Genomic DNA, 15924 nt, shown 5'->3' on the forward strand with positions numbered 1-15924 from the left:
CTTGGAAAACTACAGGACTTGTTTATGGTGTAGCACCAACTTCCCTTGAACTTGTTGAACTCTATCTGGTAACTGCCAGTATATTTTGATCTTGGCTTTAATAATGGCTGTGGTGATGTCCAAAAAAAGCAAAAGATGATCGAGGCAATGCCTTTGATAAGTTTCATTCTGTTCTTTTCCTTGTATGTGTGTGTGTATGTCTATGTAGATATATGCATACGTTTTCCTCTGTGGAGAAATGGTTATGAATGAAAATTTTGCGTTATTTTATTGAAATTAGATAATTATCTTACTGAGATATTTAGTGAATAAAACAAAAATTAAGTTCTTAAAAAAGTCTACTAACAATATAGGTATTGAGGGCTTATAACCTTTGTTTCTTAGAAAATGTTACATGGAGAATGGAAATTTGCATGCTCAGAACCCTGTATTATGCTATTTTAAAATTAATATTTTATGATAGTGTTGTAATAAACATTTTTTAATGATTTTTAACATCTTTATTGGAGTATAATTGCTTTACACTGGTGTGTTAGTTTCTGTTTTATGACAAATTGAATCAGCTATACATATCCCTATATCCCCATATCACCTCTCCCTTGCATCTCAGTCCCACCCTCCCTATCCCACCCCTCTAGGTGGTCACAAAGCACCGAGCTGATCTCCCTGTACCATGCGCTGCTTCCCACTAGCTATCTATTTTACATTTGGTAGTATATATAAGTCCATGCCACTCTCTCACTTCCTCCCAGCTTACCCTTCCCCCTCCCCATGTCCTCAAGTCCATTCTCAATGTCTGCGTCTTTATTCCTGTCCTGTCCCTAGGTTCTTCATAACCATTTTTTTTTTTAGATTCCATATATATGTGGTATTTGTTTTTCTCTTTCTGACTTACTTCACTCTGTAAGACAGACTCTAGGTCCATCCACCTCACTACAAATAACTCAATTTCATTTCTTTTTATGGCTAAGTAATATTCCATTGTATATATGTGCCACATCTTCTTTATCCATTCATCTGTCGATGGACACTTAGGTTGCTTCCATGTCCTGGCTATTGTAAATAGTGCTGCAGTAAACATTGTGGTACGTGACTGTTTTTGAATTACGGTTTTCTCGGGGTATATGCTCAGTAGTGGGATTACTGGGTCATATGGTAGTTCTATTTTTAATCTTTTAAGGAACCTCCATACTGTTCTCCATAGTGGCTATATCAATTTACATTCCCACCAACAGTGCAAGAGGGTTCCCTTTTCTCCACACCCTCTCCAGCGTTTATTGTTTGTAGATTTTTTGGTGATGGCCATTCTCACTGGTGTGAGGTGATACCTCATTGTAGTTTTGATTTGCATTTCTCTAATGATTAGTGATGTTGAGCATTCTTTCATTTGCTTGTTGGCAATCTGTATATCTTCTTTGGAGAAATATCTATTTGAGTCTTCTGCCCATTTGGGGATTGGGTTGTTTGTTTTTTTTGTTATTGAGCTGCCTGAGCTGCTTGTAAATTTTGGAATTAATCCTTTGTCAGTTGCTTCATTTGCAAATATTTTCTCCCATTCTGAGGGTTATCTTTTTGTATTGTTTATGGTTTCCTTTGTTGTGCAAAATCTTTTAAGTTTCATTAGGTCCCATTTGTTTATTTTTGTTTTTATTCGCATTTCTCTAGGAGGTGGGTCAAAAAGGATCTTGCTGTGATTTATGTCATAGAGTGTTCTGCCTAAGGCCAGACACTATAAGCATTTTTCTGAATCAAACTGTCCTGGGTATTTGGACATGATGGAAGATGGTTGCCTAAATGACATCTCCAGAGTCATCTTTGATCTTTTGCTCCATAAATCTACCTGCTTGTGAGAAGTCTCTTCTTGGCTGAATGATATTTTAATTGTACTTAGAGTCACCATATTATTCCCATGTTACAAACAACTTTTTTGCTTCTGTTCCCTATCACAGTGAATAGCACCATCAGAAGATGGCATCAGTTTTAACACACTCTCTACCTCATCTTTCTCCATCCCTTGGAAGCCCTGCCAATTTTGTGCCAGGCTTGGATAGGGTAAACTTCTTCCAATTCTATCCAAAAGCCTAGATTCTGCCTTCCTAAATGCAGTGGTTGATGGTTGTCTAAGAGGTCTTCCAAACCTCCTCAGGATTATTCCTTGAAGCAGGGTGTGGATTCCAATCATTTCTGAGACTTACAGAGTGCTGGCCCATTCCAGTCCTTGGAAATCTCCCCCAAGTTGCTTGCCTGATTCTCAAAGGCAATGCCTTTTTAGAATACCTAACACATCTCCTCCACTCGGTTCAAGCTTTTGGGAAAAGTCTATTCTTTCAGATTATGTTTGCTTCCCATGGTCCCTTCTTAGGACTTATCCCAATGCCACTACAATCCTTAAGGCAGACAATCAAAAATGTTACTTACAATAAGATAAAAAGAAAAGAATTGAGAGGAAAATATGAAATTTAATATCTTAAAATATGCTTGGCTGCAAGTATGTGTGACTTTGTTTATTGCATGTAGTTTTTAAATTTTTATTTTATATATAGTAGCGTGTATATGTTAATCCCAACCTCCTAATTTATCCCTCCCCCCTTTCCCATTTGGTCAGTTTGTTTTCTATGGCTGTGGGTCTATTTCTGTTTTGTAAATAAGTTCATTTGTATCTTTTTTTTAGATTCCACATATAAGCGATATAATATATTTCTCTGTCTGGCTTGCTTCACTTACTATGATAATCTCTAGGTCCATCTATGTACTTGCAAATGGCATTATTTCATTATTTTTTTTATGGTTCAGTAATAGTTCATTGTGTGTATATGTATTTGTGTGTGTGTATACACACACACACACACACACACACACACACACCACATCTTCTTTATCCATTCATTTGCCAGTGATCATTTTGTTTGCTTCCATCTCTTGGCTGTTGTAAATAGTGCTCCTATGAACATTGGGTGAATGTATGTTTTTTAATTTTAATTTTATTGGAGTGTAGTTGATTTACAATGTTGTGTTAATTTCAGGTGTACAGCAAAGTGATTGAGTTATATACATATACATATATTAATTCTTTTTTAGATTTTTGTCTCATATAGTTTATCACAGAATATTGGGTAGAGTTCCCTGTCCTATACAGTAGGTCCTTGTTGGTTATCCTATATATAGTAATGTGTGTATGTTCATCCCAAGCTCCTGATTTATCCCTCCCTACCACATTTCTCCTTTGGTAACCCTAAGTTTGTTTTTGATATCTGTAGCTTTGTTTCTGTTTTGGAAATGAGTTCCTTTGTATCACTTTTTAAGTTAGATTCCACATATGAGTGATATCATATGATATTTGCCTTTCTCTGACTTACTTCATTTAGTATGATAATCTTTAGGCCCACCAATGTTGCTGCAAATGGCATTATTTCATTCTTTTTTATGGCTGAGTAGTATTCTATTGTGTATATATACCACATGTTCTTTATCCATTCATCTGTCAATGGACATTTAGGTTGCTTCCATGTCTTGGCTATTGTAAATAGTGCTGCAGTGAACATTGGGGTGCATGTATCCTTTTGTATTATGATTTTCTCTGGATATATGCCCAGGATTGCTGGATCATATGGTAGTTCTCTTTTTAGATTTTTAGGAACCTCCATACTGTTCTCCATAGTGGTTGTACCAATTTACATTCCCACCAAGAGTGTAGGAGGATTCCCTTTTCTCCACACCCTCTCCAGCATTTATTGTTTGTAGACTTTTTGATGATGGACATTCTGACAGGTGTGAGGTCATTGTAGTTTTGATTTGCATTTCTCTAGTAATTAATGATGTTCAGCATCTTTTTCATGTGCTTTTTGACCATCTGTATGTCTTCTATGGAGAAATGTGTATTTAGATCTTCTGCCCATTTTTTGATTGGGTTGTTTGTTTTATATTGAGCTGTATGAGCTGTTTGTATATTTTGGAAATTAAGCCCTTGTCAGTTGCATTGTTTGCAAATATTTTCTCCCATTCTGTAGTTGTCTTTTGGGGTTGTTTATGGTCTCCTTTGCTGTGCAAAAGCTTTTAAGTTTGATTGGATCCCAATTTTTAATTGCTGTTTTTATTTCCATTACTCTAGGAGACGGAGCCAAAAAGACAGTGCTGTGATTTATGTCAAAGAGTGTTCTGCCTATGTTTTACTCTAGGAGTTTTATAGTGTCCTTCCTTACATTTAGGTCTTCAGTCCATTTTGAGTTTATTTTTTTATATGGTGTTAGAGAATGTTCTATGTCATTCTTTTACATATAGGTGTCCAGTTTTCCCAGCACCGCTTATTGAAGAGACTGTCTTTTCTCCATTGTATATCCTTGCCTTCTTTGTTGTAGATTAATTGACTATAAGTGCATGAGCTTATTTGGCTTTCTATCCTGTTCCATTGATCTATATGTCTGTTTTTGTGCCAGTTCTATACTGTTTTGATGACCATGGCTTTGTAGTATATTCTGAAGTCAGGGAGCCTGATTCCTCCAGCTCTGTTCTTCTTTCTCAAGATTGCTTTGGCTATTCAGGGTCTTTTGTTTTTCCATTCAAATTAAAAATTTGTTTTGTTTTTATTCTGTGAAAAATGCCATTGGTAATTTGATAGGGATTGCATTGAATCTATAGATTGTCTTCAGTAGTATAGTCATTTTAACAATATTGATTCTTACAATCCAAGAACACAGTATATTTTTCTATCTGTGTTATCTTCAATTTCTTTTATCAGCTTCTTATAGTTTTCTTAGTATGGATCTTTTGCCTCCTTAGGTAGGTTTATTCCTAGGTATTTTAGTCTTTTTCATGTGATGGTTAATGGGAAGTTTTCCTTAGTTTCTCTTTCTGGACTTTTATTGTTAGTGTATAGAAATGTAACATTTCTGTGTGTTATTTTTCTATCCTGCAACATGACTGAATTCATTGATGAGCTCTAGTAGTTTTCTGGTAGCATCTTTAGGATTTTCTATGTATAGTATCATGTCACCTGCAAACAGTGACAGTTTTATTTTACAATTTGGATTTGTTTTATTTCTTTTTTTCTTTTTTTTTTTTTTTGCGGTACGCGGGCCTCTCACTGTTGTGGCCTCTCCTGTTGCAGAGCACAGGCTCCAGACACGCAGGCTCAGCGACTGTGGCTCACGGGCCCAGCTGCTTTGTGGCATGTGGGATCTTCCCGGACTGGGGCACAAAGCCGTGTTCCCTGCATCGGCAGGTGGACTCTCAACCACTGCGCCACCAGGGAAGCCCTCTTTTTCTTTTCTGATTGCTGTGGCTAGGACTTCCAAAACTATTTTGTATAAAAGGAGAGAGTGAGCATCCTTGTTTTGTTCCTGATTTTAGAGGAAAAAAAATTACAGAGGAAGGAACACTTCAGAACTCATTCTGTGAGGCCACCATCACCGTGACACCAAAACCAGACAAAGGTACCACAAAAAAAGAAAATTATAGGCCAATATCACCAAAGAACATAGATACAAAATTCTCAGCAAAATACTAGCAAGCCAAATCCAACAATACATTAAAAGGATCATACACTAGGATCAAGTGGGATTTATCCCAGGGATGCAAGGAATTTTCAATATCTGCAAATTAATCAGCGTAATACACCACATTAACAAATTGAAGAATAAAAACCGTATGATCACTATGATCTTATTAAAACCATATGGCTTTTTATGATCTCACTTGATGCAGAAAAAGCTTTTGATAAAATTCAACATCCATTTATAATAAAAACCCTCCAGAAAGTGGGCATAGAGGGAACATACCTCAACATAATAAAGGCCATCTATGACAAACCCACAGCTAACATAATACTCAATTGTGAAAAGCTGAAAATAGTTCCTCTAAGATCAGGAATTAGAGAAGGATGCCCACTCTGCGTGTGTGTGTGTGTTTTTGAATATATTGTACTTCCTCTAGTTGTGGGTAGATTTAATGTAAGATGGCAATAAGTTGATCATTTTTTCCTTAAAACAAATGGTAAAAAGAGAGTTTTGGGGGTCTCTCTGAAATTTATTACTGTTCTGTAGAACTATCCAATAACAATTTTATATCAAATGTAAGGTATAGTTATATAGATGTAGATATAAAATACATATATATATTCGGTTATCAAAATGGGTAATTTTTTTCACCCATGTACCCTAGAAGGTCTATGAATATGATTTATGGGATCGATTAGCTCCTTGATTTGGTATATGGTACACAGAAAATTGTGTATTTCAATTCTTCTATGTGTAGTGACTGTAGTTCTAATCAAATTTTCAAATGGCCCATGATCCTCATAAAAGCCTTGATAAAAAGTGTTTGACTTTCTCGCATTCCCTGGATTATATATGCCAGGGTATCCAGGAAAGTAACTATGTCATTCCTTCTATGAGTGAAATGAGGAGGGAATAAGTTTGGGAGTTTTTAAACAAGAAATGGAGCAAATGGTATGCTTTATGAAAGCTGAGATTAATGCAGACGCATTGATTGTGTTTTTCATTAAACTAATGAGAAGGCTAAAAAGTTTCTCAAAGAACTGAAAGTGTCCAGTTTGTCTGAGTACCAGAAAGGCAGAGATAAATTAGATAGAAAACACCACAATCTCTGTCATATTCCAGCTTATTTTAGGCCCCCAAATGATTTACATTTACTTCTCTGTTGACTAAAACTTGTTTGGGTCAGTGTGAAGTCAAGTACCAATGGTGGCATACCCTAAAGGATAGATACTGGAAAGTTATCCATGGAACTGTCTTTACACAGTTCTGTTCCATGCAGCGTTTTCACTTTAAATAATCACTGTATTAAACCTCTTTCACATCAAGCCATTTATACTCTTAATAGAAATATATACTGGTTATATCTGAGTATTTGATTTCTGTTAGTATTTTTATTTTATGTCCTATTATCATATTAACATCACATACAATCCTTACATTTCAAAACATTTTCCTCAGAGGTCAAAGTATAAGCAACCTGAAATATCTGAGTGCATATGCATGCTTATATTATGAGTTTTGAATAACATAAAATATACCTAGTTAACAGTCTTACCTGAATTAACACTAGAGAGTTTGAATCAGTAAAAGGGAAAGACTGAAATTATCAAGAGAACATAGAGGTTAACAAAGTGTTTCCCATTAATATCATGATGCTTGACATAAATACGATAGTGAGGAAACAGATTCAGTCTCCTGTGGGTATGAACCACTGCCAGAAGGCGCTATTCAGTGCCAAGGTATTTATAGTATCTGATACCTTGATCATTGAGCATATTGCCTCCAGTTTATTCCTATGATAATGGGACTTTCTTTTTAAAGTTGGAGGAAAGCATCAAAGATACAAAATACCCTGAACCCCTGGGAGGAGAGAAATAACTTCATAGGGAAGAACAGAAAATGAAGAGTACATGAAAAGTTAAGGTTGAACTCAATGACTGATAAATCCATCTGTGCCTAAGATGAAGGGTTTTACTTTGTGTCTAGTCATATAAATACATATATATAACTATCAGAAGGAGTGTTTGGCTGATGCATCCTAGAAAGTGTGTGTGTGTGTAATTCTGTTTTGTTTTGGTTTTTGGATGATGGTGACATTTTCTTGTGTTAGTAATAACATTGTTTAACATAAGTTTTATGTATATATGTAAAAGTATATACATATATTTTAAAAGACATAAAAATATGTATGTGTGAATAGATATGTAGTTGATATATATGTAACATATACATGAATTATTTGTCTGCAATAACTATTTCTATTTGGGTCATCCTACTAGTTTGATTTAGCTGTCAGCATCATTTGATCTGTAACTTTTTTTTTTTTTTGGAAAATCTTCGCTTCCTGCCCCAAGCACCTCATGAAAATTTAGCACATTATTTTGACATTGTTGATGACCCAAGGTGAAAACATTTGTTAGAAACACTATTGTTGTCTCTGGGGAATACTTAGTTTTGGGGAATAAACTAAAACAAATTAGTATGTATTAATTAGCAGGGTTATATTTTAGCAAGTTTTTGGTATATGTCATTTTCTTCGTAAGCATATTCTTTTTTAATTTTTTCTTTTCTCTTCTTCTTCTCTCCATCAATTGATCTATTTATTTCATTTTTAGCATCATGAGTAGATAGTACCATATAGAATAAGACCTGAAACCATCCTACCCTTTTTCAAATGAATGACATCACCGATGATCCCAAGCAATAATCCATATGTGGAAACACTCTCAGTATCAATGAGTGGAATAGGCTGACTGAAAGATAGTGAGATCAGAACTAAGGAATCTGCTTTCTAATATGTGCAAATATGGTCAAGATGATAAAATTAAATTTCCTATTTATAGGTATGGCATGGCATCCATAGATAAGCATCTTGGTCAAAGGTTTCATTTCCTTTCTACCATTTATTAACCTCTCACCTTTTTCATGCCCAAAGCAGAGCTTTACAAATCTTTTCAACCTGTACCCTCACTAAGAACTGCCAAAATGTTCAGTCTACTAGAATCATTTGTTATGACATTGGCCTGCCATGACTAATACCTCTTATAGACACATTGTTTTTCAGTGTGACTTCTCTGTTTCTCTACTCAATATTTGGAGTACCTTTTCTGCTCCTTGTGTCTAGATTGCTCATGTGAATTTCTTTGACCGTTACAACGTGGTTGTAAGTGATATCGTGTCACTTCTGAGTTAAGGCCTTAGAGGCTTTGCAAATTCTGCTTTGACCCTCTTGGAACCCAGTTGCCATGTGAGCTAGCATGTGGAGAGGCATAACTAGGTGTCCCAGCCAAAAGTTCTGCACAACATCCATACTTGTGAAGGAGATGGCATGTGATCAGCCATTACAGTGAACCTGCCAGCAGCAGGCATGAGCCCTACTGACCTCAGGGGAAGCAGGAAAGAGACATCTAGTTGAGAATTGCCCAAATATTAAAACTACAGATTTGTGAGGAAATGAACAGAGATTAAATTTTTGGGTGATTTTTTAAAGTATGTATATTAAACATATATATTTGAGGTGATTTTATATGTGTGTGTATATATATATATATAGAGAGAGAGAGAGAGAGAGAGAGAGAGATTTGATACCTTCACACATTGAGTGAGACAGAGAAAGAATGGAGTTTCCTTCTAAAATTTGTTTTATAAATACATAATCATTTTAATGTATTTAGGATAATTCTTCCCTTAGTATATAATTAAAAATAGCACACCATTAGATAATTCATATGTAATAGCTGTTGAATTTGCTTTGTTAAACGTAGAGTTCAAAATTAGTGCTATGTACATAAAACGTGATTTATCAACACATGGATATTATATTGCCTATGGTACATGTTAGCTTTTTTACATGAGGAATACTGAGTGGATTCACATATGGATGATTCCTGGAGGGTCATTATATTTTTTTTCTGACATGGATTAGCATTTAATTTTATTTTGAATGTTTACCATATAGAATGTTGTAATTTTAGTAGTTATTTCATCAATTTTTTTTAACATCTTTATTGGGGTATAATTGCTTTACAATGGTGTGTTAGTTTCTGCTTTATAACAAAGTGAATCAGTTACACATATACATATGTTCCCATATCTCTTCCCTCTTGCGTCTCCCTCCCTCCCACCCTCCCTATCCCACCCCTCCAGGCGGTCACAAAGCACCTAGCTGATCTCCCTATGCTCTGCGGCTGCTTCCCACTAGCTATCTACCTTATGTTTCGTAGTGTAGTGTATATATTTCATCAGTTTTTGATTGAATATTTCCAATTTTTAAAGTAACTTTATGTTGAGAGCAGCTTTAGTTTCTAGCAAAATTGAACAGACGCTCATAGATTTCACATACACCCCCTGCCCCTAAACTGCATAGCCCTCACAATTATCAGTATCCCTCATGGTACATTTGTTACAGTTGATGGACCTACACTGCCGCATCATTATCCCCCAAAGTCCATAGTTCATATTAGGTTTCACTCTTGGTAGTGTACTTTCTGTGGATTTTGACAAATGTATTGACATGTATCTACCATTATAGTTTTAGACAGAATAGTTTTGCTGCCATAGAAGGCCTTTGTGTTCTTTCTGTTAACTTCTCCCTTCACATTATCCACTGGAAGCCATTAGTCTTTTTATTTTCTCCATAGTTTTGCTTTGCTAAAATGTCATCTAGTTGAAATCATACAGTATGTAGCCTTTACAGATTGCTTCTTTCACTTAGTCATAATCATTTAAGGTTCCTCCACATCTTTTCATAGCTTGATAGCTCATTTCTTTTTAGCACTGAATAATATTCCATTGTATGGATGTACACAATTTATATATCAGTCCTATTAAAGATCACTTTGTTTGCTTCCAAGTTTTGGCAATTATGAATAAAGCTGCAATAAACACTTATGAGTAGGTTTTTGTGTGGACATAAGTTTTCAACTGCTTGGGTAAATACTAAGGAGCCTCATTGCTGGATCACATGGTAAGAACATGATTACCTTTGTAAGAAACTTCCAAACTGTCCTCCACCTAAGTGGCCATCCCATTTTGCATTCCCACCAGCAATGAATCAGAGTTCTGTTGCTCCACATTCATGACAGATTTGGTAGTGTCAGTGTTCTGGATTTTGGCCTTTCTAATAGGTGTGTAGTGGTATCTCACTGTTTTAATTTGCATTTACCTAGTAACAAATGATGTGGAAAATCTTTTCATGTACTTATTTGTCATCTGTATATCTTCTTTGGTGAAGTGTCTGTAAAGGTATTTGGCCCTTTCTTTAACTGGGCTGTTTTCTTATTGTTGACTCTGAAATGTTCTTTGTATATTTTAGGTAACAGTCTTTCATCAGATGGACTGTTATTTTTAAAATATATTTTCCCAGTTTGTGGCTTTTCTTCTCATTCTCTTGCAATTGTCTATTGCAAATCAGAAATTTCTAATTTAATGAAGTCCAGCTTAGCAACTATTTCTTTAATGTATCATGCCTTTGGTATTGTATCTAAAAGGTCATTACCAAACCCCAAGTTATGTAGATTTTCTCCTATGTTATCTTCTAGGAATATTATAGTTTTATGTTTTTCTTTGAGGTCTGAGATTCACTTTGAATTGTTCGGATGGTTGTAAGTTCTGGTATAGATTCTTTTTTTTTTTTTTTTTATGTCGGTATCCAGTCGTTCCAGCACTATTTGTTCAAAAGACTATCTTTTTCCATTGTATTGTCTTTACCCTTTGTCAAAGATCAGTTAACTGTATTTCTGAGGGTATATCTCTGAGCTCTCCACTCTCTTCTATTCATCTATTTTTTGGCCAACACCACATCATATTGACTATTATAGCTTTCTAGTTAGTCTTGAAGCCAGGTAGTTCTTTGACTTTATTCTTCTGCTTCAATATTGTGTTGCCTGTTCTGGTCTTTTGCCTCTCTGTTTATACTTTAGCATTAATTTGTTGATATCCACAAATTTAACTTGCTGGGATTTTGATTGAGAGTGCATTGAATCTATAAACCAAGTTGAGAAGAACTGACATCCTGACAATATTGTTATCCTATGCATAGACATGGAATATTTCTCCATATATTTCTCATTTAAGTTCTTTCATCAGAGTATTATAGTTTTTCTCATACACATTTTCTTATACACATTTTCTTAGATTAATACTAAGAACTTCATTTTTTAGGGTGCTAAGGTAATTGACATTGTGTTTTTAATTTCAATTCTACCTGTTCACTGATAGTCCCCTCCTTTAAGAGTAGGAAAGGACCTCAAGAGGTTATCCAGGCCAATGTTCATGCTGTACAGACCAGGAAATTGAGGCCCAGCAAAGGGAAGGTGCCTCATCAAAGCTTGACTTGAGAGCAGGAGCCGGGAAAACAGGGCCTGCGTCTCTCTGTCTGTCTCTACACACACACACACACACACACACACACACACACACACACACACACACACACACACACACACACGGTATTTGCACTACCAATGAAGTGATACAATGTTACATATATATATACTTTTTATCAGTTTTATGAGAAAATATAAATTTCTATATTTAATATGTATTTCTATATATCAAATAACACTTTATTATATAAATATTTATATATTTTCATCAGAAAAATATGCTTATATATTTACATGCACATAGATATTATTGTACCATTTCATAGGTAGTAAAAGTACCTTATAATAACAAAATTATCCTAACTCCTCTCTCCCTCCTGTACCATATTTTATTGCTGTCATTTATTTCATTTTACATAACCATATATATATATATATTCAGCTTTTTATATTTTGTTAGGATGGAATGGAGACTTCCAAACTCCTTACATGCCAGACTGGAAACCAGAAGTGTTTTCATATACTTTTACTACTTGCAAACCTCAGTACCATATGAATAACTAAATGTTCATAACTGTTTGCTTCAAGCCATTTTTTTATATTGATACATTTAATCTAGCTGAAAATAGTGTCAATATAAAGTATGAAGTGTGAAAAATACTATTTTCTCCCAAATTATAGCCAGGTTTCTTAGTAGCTTCTACCGAATAACTTACCTGTTTCCTCTACTAATTTTAAATGCTACTTTTGCTGTTGGGGAAGAATTTTTTTCTAGGTGCCCAATCTTCTACTTTTATCAATTTGACTTTTTTTGCATAAGTAATACATTGTAATAATTACAGCAGGTTTATAGTATATTTCTTGACTAATAGGTCACAACCCTCCTTTTCCTGGTCAAAATGCATCTGGATATTCTTGCCTATTTTTTCAGAAAAGCATGAAAATTTTCAAATGTCTCCTCTATCCTCCCAAAAGCTCCCCACAGTTTTGCCTGAAAGTATAAGAAAAATTACATTAAGCCTATACATTCATTTAGAAAAGAATGGATTAAAAAAAAATAATATCAGGAACAATATATGCTTTCACTTACAAAATTCATTTGTTATATCTTCTAGTAAATTTCTGTCAATTATCAAATTTGTTTCTTATTTGTATAAGTGTTTACATTAATAAACACATGCATATATATATATATATAAAATTTGTCCATATTTTTAAGTGGGACAACCATTGGTTTAATTATTATCATATATAATGTAGTCTTCACATATTAAAATTCAATTATGTGAAATTTAGTAGTTTGTTCAATTCCATTGCCTTAATATATAGTCATTTTCACTAAAAATTGAAGGAAGTAGATGTACATAATGCAATCTTCTGTGTTCTTTATATTCCTTCTTAAACTTTAAATGAGAACAATCTGTATTATTTGTTAAGATTTGAGAGTTACTCAAAGAGCACTTCAGAGACTACTAATATAGTATATATCTCTTCTAGTAAATAAATATATATCATATAAAAACATAACTAACAGTTTATAATTTTACATACTATAAAACTCATATAAATTCAGAACGTTAGTAGTTTGGATGAACTCAACCCCAACATCTGAGCTAATGTCAGAAGGTAAAATATTCTAATACCCAACTTTTAAATTGCCTACTGTTAATAACATTAGAACATTTCATAGAAAACTATATGAACTATATCAACTACTTGTCTTCAGTAGAGTTATACTTATTACTAGGCTGCTCATTCTCTGAACTTTGGGGTAACTTGGCATTCTTTGCGTAACACTTGCTATAAAGCAGCTCACATCTTGGCACCACCATATAAACTATTCATTTTTTCAAACCTATGAAATATAAGATGGTACTGTTTATTCCCAGTATCACACAGCCACCAAGAGGGTTTGAAAGCCAGTAAGAATAATTAATTACAGAATTCTGTTGAATGTAGTCATCTAATCCAACATTGCTATTTTACATCTGGATACAGTGTAGAAGAGGCTATATAGTTTGCTTATGACTAAGTGACAAAAAGCAGAGTGCCAATATGGAGACAGTTATAGGCAATGGGTCCACGTGAGTTTGAATTAAGATGCAGACAATTAGTAGCTATAAACATAGGAAAATTTATTTTACTCCTGTTGCCTCAGTTTGCTCATTTAAGATATAGGAAATATGTACCTTTCTTTCTTATTTTAAAGATTATGAAACATAATTTAAGTAAAGCATCCAGTAGATACTCAGGGAATCTAAGCTCAGAGTAACATTAGGAATACATGGTAGAAGGACTCCGGTCTGTGAATGAAATGAATGAAATTTCCTTAAATATATTTAACTCTTTAATCAGATAAAATACAATTTGAAATATACATATCACATATGCATATAAAAGAAACAAAATTTCTAAGTCTTCTCACTATCTGACCACATTAGTAAGACTATTCTGGATTCACTCTTTTTTAATTGGGGTAAAATTCACATAACATAAAATTAACCACTTTAAAATGTACAATTCTCTGGCATTTAATGTATTCACTACATTGTAAAATGATCACCTCTATCTAGGTCCGAAACATTTTCATCACCCCAAGTGAAAACTCCTTACCCATCAAGTGGTCCACTCTTTATTCATTTTTCTCCCAATCCCTGTAAACTGCTAATCTGCTTTAAGTCTATATGGATTTACACATTCTGTATATTTCATATAAGTGGCATCATGCAATACGTGATTTTTTTTTCTGTTTGCCTTTTTTCACTTAGCGTAAAGTTTTCAAGTTTCATTCACATTATAGCATGTATCAGTATTTCATTTTTTACTGGCTGAATAAGATCCTACACTAAAGGTATGTAACGTTTTTCCTTTCATCATTTGATGGTCATTTGAGTGTTTCCATTATTGTGCTATTGTGAATAGTGCTAATATAAACATCTGTATACAAGTTTATGTTTGACTATCTTTTAAAAATGATATTAGATACCTGAGGAAGAATTTTTGGATATTGTGTAATTTTTGTTTAAATTATTTTTTAAAAAATCACAAAACTGATTTCTACAGAAGCTTTGCCATTTTATATTCCCACCAGCAATCTACAAGTGTTCTAATTTCTCCTTGCCAAGACTTGTTTTTTTTCCCCATCCGAGTTCTTGATTATAGCCATCCTACTGAGTATGAAGTGATATATCTCATTGTTGTTTGGATTTGCATTTTTCAAATGAAGAGCTGTGTTTAGGATCTTTTCACGTGCTGGTTGGACATTTGTATATCTTCTTTGGAAAGATGCCTATTCAAGCCTTTTCTCCTTTGTTTATTTGGGTTGTCATTTTGTTGCCGAATAGAAGAGTTCTTTATAAAGTCTAGGTACTAGAGTTCTTTATAAAGTCTAGGTACTAGACCATTGTCAGGTACAAGATTTGCAGTATTTTCTACCATTTTATAGGTTGTTTTTTCATTCTCTTCATGATGTACTTTGAAGACCAAACAAATTTAATTTTGATGAAATCCAGTTTATCTCTTTTTCTGACATACGTAAGAAACCATTGCCAAATCCAACATCCTATAGAATTATCACTATGTTTTCTAAGAAGTTTATACTTTCAGCTCTCTTACATTCAGGTCTTGGATACATTTTTAGTTGATTTTTGTATGTGATGTGAGATACTTCATTCTTTTGCATGTGTATGTATAGTTTCCCCAACAATATTTGCATCACTCTGATAAATAGTAACATTGAGCACATTTTTATTCCTGTTGGCCATTTGTATTGCTCCATTTGAGAAACGTTTCTTTAGTTCTTCCCCCTCTGCCAACTCTTTCTCTTTTTAAAAAGTTTAGGTATAATTAACGTAAAACATTATATTAGTTTCAGGTATAAAACACAATGATTTGATATGTGTATACACTATAAAATCATCACAATAAATCTAGTCAGCATGTCACCTTACATGGTTTTAACAATATTTTTTCTTGTATTGAGAACCCTTCAGATTTACTATCTTAGCAATTGTAAAAAAGCAGTACGATGTTATTAACTGTAGTCGCCATGCTATAGTTTATATCCCCATGACTTATTTTAAAACTGGAAGTTTGTATCTTTTGAC

The sequence above is a fragment of the Lagenorhynchus albirostris genome, chromosome 7 (genome assembly GCF_949774975.1).
Source record: "Lagenorhynchus albirostris chromosome 7, mLagAlb1.1, whole genome shotgun sequence".
Lineage (NCBI taxonomy): Eukaryota > Metazoa > Chordata > Mammalia > Artiodactyla > Delphinidae > Lagenorhynchus > Lagenorhynchus albirostris.